Source organism: Helicoverpa zea, chromosome 14, assembly GCF_022581195.2.
Source record: "Helicoverpa zea isolate HzStark_Cry1AcR chromosome 14, ilHelZeax1.1, whole genome shotgun sequence".
Taxonomy (NCBI): domain Eukaryota; kingdom Metazoa; phylum Arthropoda; class Insecta; order Lepidoptera; family Noctuidae; genus Helicoverpa; species Helicoverpa zea.
Window position 1 is genome coordinate 12,309,465 of NC_061465.1, and position 8,065 is coordinate 12,317,529.

An 8,065-nucleotide genomic window follows, 5' to 3' on the forward strand; every position below is an offset into this window, starting at 1 on the left:
GGATCCCATATCAAACAAGCGTATTCGAGCTGGGAACGAATAAGAGACCGGTACAGATGTAAAAAAGTGCTTGGACGCCTAAAGTCAGTTGCTACTCTGGTAACAAAGCCATACATTTTAAACGCTTTGGTTATGATATTTTCTATATGTAGATTGAGGTGTAGTTCACAGTCAAATAGTATTCCTAAGTCTCTAAGATTCGTTACTCTGTTAAGTTTACTGCCACATAAGGTGTAATCATGTTTTATTATAGTTTTTTTTTTTACTGAAGTTGATGATATGACATTTGGGTAGACTTAATTTTAACTTGTTAGTTGTACAATAATCAGAGAGTCGGTTAAGATCACTCTGAAGTTCTATGCTGTCATTAATATTTTTTATAATTTTATATAATTTCAAATCGTGTGATATCGTTAATAAATATGTCAAAAAGTAAAGGTCCTAATATGGAGCCCTGAGGAATACCAGATGACATTCCAACACGTTCCGACTTGTACCCATTTATAACAACTATAAGACTCCGGTTAGTAATATATGAACAAAACCACCGCAAAAGGTTTCCCCTAATTCCATTGAACGCGATTTTATTGAGAAGGATTTCATGGTCCACTGTATCAAATGCCTTCTGAAAATCTGTATATACAACATCCACTTGATGTCCCTTGTCGATACTATGGAAGAGGAAATTGGCATAAATTGCTAAGTTTGTTATGCAGGATTTTTGTTTTACAAAACCATGTTGTTCAGGTATTATGTAATTGTGAATCAACGTTAGATAGCGTTATGAACCAGCTTCTCGAAAAGTTTTGATATTGCACTAATAATAGATATAGGACGGTAATTTTTAACCTCATGTTTAGAACCACTTTTATGGATTGGAACAATGTGGGCGCATTTCCAGGTGTCTGGAAAGTAACCCTCTGTGATACATTTATTAAACACGATGTGTGAAGGTCCACATATAATATTAGCAGTACGCTTAAGAAATACAGCAGGTAGCCCATCTGGACCAGGACCCTTGGAGGGGTCTAGTTTATGTAATTCTCGTTTAATTGCAGTTATGTCGAAATAAATGTCATGTAATAGATCACACTGATCCGAGACATCATTTGGTGGTAACCACTGTGGGCTTAAGGTAGAGGGCTGGTAAACAGATTGAAAGAATGAGGAGAACAAGTTACAGATAGTTTTGGGGTCTTGTGTACTGTTGCCTTCGTAAGACATGCTCGATGGTATACCTGACCTGGTTTTTTTGTTAGCTATATAAGCCCAGAAATATTTAGTATTTTTTGGGATCGAGTCCTCTACAGAATGTATATACTGGTTGTAACATTTTGTAGCCTCACTTTTAAATCGGGTTCTATATAATGAGAAAATTTCATATTCCGAATCATTTTTATATGTTTTCCACTTAATCCTGGCTTTGCGTTTGTTTTTAAAAATATGTATAAGAGATGGGCTAAACCATACTGGGTATCGCGTCGATTTTGGTTTTGAAAGGGGGACATTCCTTCTGACAATATCGTATATAGTTTCGTAGAATAAATTGACGGCATTTTCTGCAGATAGTTGGTCAAGTTTTGTATTCCATGAAACGTCCATCAACTCGTTATTAATAGGATCATAATTGGCTTTACAGACGTTGGGTTTTCTTACGGTGCTACGGCCCATAGTGTTTATGTTAGATGCCCAAGTAGCACAAAACTGTTGCTTAAGAGCTTTAGAGCCAATCCGATTATAACCAAAGGTGCCAAGATCAAGCGCCAGAGCGTGCTCTACAGACCTTATGCAGCAGCTTTGCAGCCAAAGGGGCACAACTTTTTGCAGTCTATAGTTCCATTAGAACTTCATAGTAGAGGCATAAAAGCGATACAGGAGCGGCAACTAATAATTAACACCATACTAAAGCTCTTATGGCGATGATTGAATGAATGACAAATTTAGCCGAATAAAGAAAACTTCACTGATCGTTCACCTTGTCTCTCATTTATAAAATATATTTGTTGTTCCTGAGTCAGACATTACTAAATACAAATAAATATTAAGTGAAGGTAAGTGTTTTTGAGCTATATTTTGTATTATATGGTAAGTAGCTACAAACGCAGATCTGAGGGCACGGCAGTGCCCCAGCCAAGACTCGAGCAAAGCGGGCACGGCCGTACCATCTTTTCTCGAAGCGTTTCGCGGCTATTTCAGCCCCCTGTATCTTCCATGTGAACAAAGCTAGGAGTTTAGGTTTGATGACCAAGAGTAAGTATTAAAACAAGCTCAGTCTCAAAATTACAAGACATTTGAATAAATAGTTTACGAGTTATGAGCGATCAAAGTTACACCATTTTGTCACTGACTCACTCACTGACCGATCATCAAAAGTCTAAGGTACTTCTAGCAAACTTAGAACCTTCAAATTTGGCACCAAGATAAGTCATTAGCTACATATAAAGGGAAAATTATAAAAAACCTTAAAACTTAATAAAAAAATAGGAAACAAATTTATATTTGCGGTTTTTCAAGAACATTGTGTATGAAGCTTGACTGCATTGATAACTTTGTTATTTATTTATGTACAAAATGTTACTATTTGTTTTATTGTTACGTAGTGGTATATTGTTATTATGTATTAAATATGCAACATATGAATAAAAGTTAATTTAATTTGTTATACCTATACTTAGAGAAGAAAGAGACCTACAAAAAATAAATTAGATCCCACCAAAAACATTAAATGTAAAAAAAAGCCAATCCTCTACGCAATTCCTCCACCGTAAAAAGTTTTGTGATCGCGTAGAAGCCAAGTCCTGTTCTACTTTATTTGTAATAATAAATCAATATTTTGTAACTATATCAATAGTTTTGTTCACATTACAATAATACTGTCTTGGCCATGAGCACAAGTTAAAAGTCGCTCCTTGTAATAATGTGTAAATACCATTGAATTGATAAATTCTATATGGACATGATTTTACGATTGGACTGATTATGGACTGATTGGAATTTGAGATCACCATGGACAAAACATGCGCCATAGTACATGTGCAGTTCATTGATGTTGGATGATACTGACTGTCGGTCATTTAGTAACAATTGAATAAACTAAATGTATTTAATTCTGTGACATTAAACTTCATGTTTGACTTTCACCTCTCCAAGATATGCTGTATTATATTTGTAGTTTATTGTGCTCATGGCCAAGTCAATATTATTGTAAAGTGAACGAAACTATTGATATAGTCACAAAATATTGATTTATTATTACAAATAAAGTAGAACAGGACTTGGCTTCTATGCGATCTCAAAACTTTTTACGGTGGAGGAATTGCGTAGAGGATTGGCTTTTTTTTACATTTAATGTTTTTGGTGGGATCAGTTTATCGTGAATATAGTTGATATTGTTGATGTATTTTTAACGCGCTCAATAATTACCTCAGAATATCGTAAAATATATAAATTATTATTACATAAATATTTTTGTATCACATACTTACACGATATTGAAATTACATACTGGACTACATTCGTTTTTAGTAAGTTGCTTGTTCGATATTTAGATATATTTTACTACAAATGCGATAAAAACTTATAAATTTCTCGACTACTAATAAATAATTATCTTGTAAACATGGCGTCCATTGAAAGCAGCTTTAAGTTGCAACTTCCACCTTAAAAACTCCTCTCTGCGCGTCATAGCGCTAAGCTTCACTCTTCTGAAGGTCCAAGTAATATCTGTACCTCTATTGCAGTTCAAGTCTGCACTGTGATACTGCAGATATCAAACCACACTATTAATGGCTACTTGTTTAGAGATCCGTAGAAGTTGTTGGAAACTTAAGTACCATGTGTTACCTTGTTTTCAGAGTACCGTTCAAAATAATTCAAACTTTTAATGCACAACAAAATAAACAAGAACTTTGCATCTGTCCATCTAAATGGAAAAAAACGGAGTGTTTCACTATACTTGAGAGTAAATAAATGGAGCTACTGATTTTTTTTATATTCTTGAATAAATACATATTTTTTGCTATAAGTTTTTTATTACTTCAAAACAAACATTATTTTTCCTCTGTAACTGATTCGTTATCAGTATTTGAGAAAACAAAAATTTACGGGGCCCTTGCTTGTGTTTATGAATAAAATAACAGAATGTATCCAAATGAGCAGGCAATGTCTATTAACCTCCTGCTTCTATTGTGGAACCTTAATGTGGGTATAAGTAGAACAGAGGATCAAATTCCTACTTAAGTCTGCACAAAAGAACAAATCACTTCTGCAATGAAATCTTAAGTGGCAGAAAAGTGATAAATATATATCTTTTATACAGTTCCGTTAAAAAGTCTACAATTAGAGTCTTTATGCAGTTCTAACGCGTACATCAGCGGCAATAGAAACTCTTTAGCAGCTTTAACCTTTAACATAATTGTTTGAACTCTCTTTTAAAGATGTAGGCTGCAAATGGGTTGTAGAATGATCTCTTGTAAAACCTAGAGTGCCATTTGGTTCAGTTTCTGCTGCTTTAAGTAATATTTACAGCTATGAGCAGCTACGGAAGCAATAGTAGAACTTAGAGTTACTATCGGAACCCCTAAAGCACTACTGTACAGCTAACATTTGCATAATAGGCTGCTATTTCCACTAGTGTGCTAGTTGGGTATAAAAGGGATAACAATATAAAATGGGGAATGATGAGAGCCTATTGGGATAGAAATCGGATCCTGCGGTTGCAGTAGAGAGCACTCAGTTAGGTTTGTAATGCACAAGTCTAAAACTTTGCCGTTTGAATTTCTTATTTCATTATATTGCGAGCACTGGTGATGATACATAAAGTCTTTAAGACTCTCGCAGACTGATGATGTTCCGGTACATACAAGTATAGAAGTGTCCGTCAAGTGTTGCCAGTTTGCATCAGGTATGTTGTAATCTCCAATTAGCAACAGTTTAGATATGCTATTGTCTCTTATAATATTATTTAAAACTTCAAAATACAAATTATACACAGCTAGGGGTGACTTATTTGGTATATAAACTGCGCCAATCAAATAAGGGCCAGTTATTTCAGTACTTGGTATTTGAAGAAGAACTAATTCAGCTTATTTTGCTAATGGTGTAAGGGACGAAACCGGAACAAACAGACGAGACGGTTTCAGACACTTCATGACTGCAACCAAAACCCCTCCCCCATCCGATTTTTGCGTCAGCTTTAGATCTCTATCACATCTGTAAAGGATATAACGCTGATCCATGAATTCCTCGTCATATATACTACTGTTTAACCAAGTTTCCGTCAAGATGATTATGTCGTACGAATTAGACATTATATTAAAAACCGGCCAAGTGCGAGTCGGACTCGTGCACGAAGGGTTCCGTAAATTACAGTTAAATCAACCTATCTCAAAAACTATAAGAGATACTTTGATCAAACCAAAAATCGTTGAAAGAGTTAATTAGCATGCATCACCTCTATTTTTTTTAGAATTTTATACCCCGTAGTTATAAAAATAGAGGGGGGGGGGGACATACTTTTTACGACTTTGAGAGCTGATATCTCAAAAACCGTTCACTTTAAGAAAAATGTTTTTTAGAAAACTTTATATCATTTTAAAAGACCTTTCCATTGATACCCCACACGGGTATGTACATCGAAAGAAAAAATTTCATCCCTCAGTTACATGTATGGGGGGCCCCACCCCCAATTCTTTTTTTTACTATTTAGTGTCATATTTTTGTAGCGGTTCATACAACACATATTCCCATCAAATTTCATCACTGTAGTACTTATAGTTTCCGAGTAAATCGGCTGTGACAGACGGACAGACGGACAGACGGACAGACGGACATGACGAAACTATAAGGGTTCCGTTTTTGCCATTTTGGCTACGGAACCCTAAAAAGATTGTTTTCAGCTTTGTACGCATTCCGCGGTAGTTTTAGTAGTAAACCGTCAAGTTATTTGTATTGTAATTAGCCATTACTTCTGAGATCAATTATAAAATGCTTTAAGTTATAGTATTGCCTTGACATCTAATACGTCACAGTGCTTGAGATGGATTTACAATAATATATACGTTTATAGTATGCTTCTGCAAATATCCAATAAATAAGGTAACACAATATGCCAAAAAACACGAAATTGAAATAGGGTATAAGTGGAAAATAATTAAAAAAATAAAGGTAGACAGTAAAAAACGCGATACAGTATTCAATTCTGCATAGAAGAGTTAGTTTTAGTCGGACCCTCCTTAATTTTATCAATGTTTTCGAGTTTTCGGATAGCCAATACAGTAGAGTTTTCGCCCTTTCTGACGAGTATTGTTGAGTGCTTAGTCCACACGAATTTATATCCCTCTCGACTTGCTGCTTCCCGGGCTTTACGAAAAAGCTGTTTATTCCTTAGTGTGAGATGTTCATTCACGAAGATTTTGTGTGATGTGCCCGAAATTCCTAGCTGTTCAGACGACAGCCCCTTTTTCAGCCTGTAAGCGCTAATTATATTGTCACGCAGGATTGTTGTCGTAAATTTCACAACGATATTCTTTAGCTTATTATTTTGCGTTGCATGGGGAACACGGTGAACAGAGACAACATCAGTCTTACTGATAGTGTATCCAATCTGTTTACCCATACTGTCGATCATATCCACGAGATTTTCATTCCTTCTTTCTGGTACATTACAGATTTCGATGTTACACTGTCTCGCTTGCTGCTCTAATATGTCTATTTTTGAAATGACAATTATAGGAAACACAAATATTAATAAACCATAAGTAAGTATTAACTTGTTATCTATAGTTTTCACTCGTAGTTCTTTTGTGCTTGAATAGGATATTCTTGCCAATAATAATTTCGGTTGAACTTTAACATAGCCCTTTGTTTTGCTAGGGTAGCTATCAAATAGATTAGGTAATGCTTATTTTTTTACTTTACGTACCTATTAAAGAAAAGAAAAAAACGAAGTGTGACTAAAATAAAACGAAATATAAAAATGATTAAATTTTTATTACACTATACCCAAAAACAAGCAAGATTAACAGTTAATTACCATAATTTTAAAAGGATAGTATTTAAACGAGTGACTGTGAATTACAATTTTAAGTGTCAAAATTAATTAATTTGGGTTATATAATTACTAAGTGAGCGATTGACTGCAAGTGACGAAAAATCAACAGAATAGTATCTTACAAACATTAATTTGAGTTACTTAAAATACAAAATGAGCAGCTTCATAATATTTGAGCGACTTAATATTTGTTTGAGTGTCAACGTTACGTCCTGCATTTTTTTCAATATTTGGCAAATGTATTTTTTATACTGAGCGGCATTTTATCTTAAATGAAGTGTTTCGAATACAAAATGTTTGAAATAAATTACATTAGACATATTTCCTAGGAAATCTATACATTTCCTAAATAGTAATCGGAAATGTATAATTAAGATATCAAGGGGTAAGCGGGGGATAGCGGAGCGAGGGAAGGGGATTGAAGCGAAGCATGCAAGCAGGCATGCAGCATGGAAGCACAATGCAACATGCAGCAAGCATGGCTTCTGTCACGGCTCCGGCGCTGCGGGTCTCCGGCGGTCCTATGCGAGCTTATCGTCGCAGATGGTTTTCACGCTCACCACCGCAGCTTCAGCTTGCTGGCCGGCCCAGCCGGCCAGCCTCAGCCGCGGCGGCGAGCGTTAAAACTACCTGCGCCTCAGCTCGCAGGCCGCCTCGCCCCTCCGCGTCTACGCGGTTTTGAATTGCACTCTAGGGGCAGGGCAAACAAGACTACGTGGAGTCGGTTTTGCAGTGATTCGTTTTCAAAATTCTGCCATCTTAAAATAGAATATCAGGAACCAATAATCATTAATAAATCAGCTTACAAAACTTTGCTCAAAGTGAACTATTTAGTAGTACGTTATGTATAACCTCACTTAGAAAAATCGATTCTATCTTAATATTGAAGTTGCCCTCTCTGTATTTCCAGTCGCTCACTTAGTAATGTAGTCGCTCGGATAAAATTTTAATATATGAAATGGATTTATTACAATTCACTTTTTGTAAGGTCGTTCTGGATTTTATTATTAATCA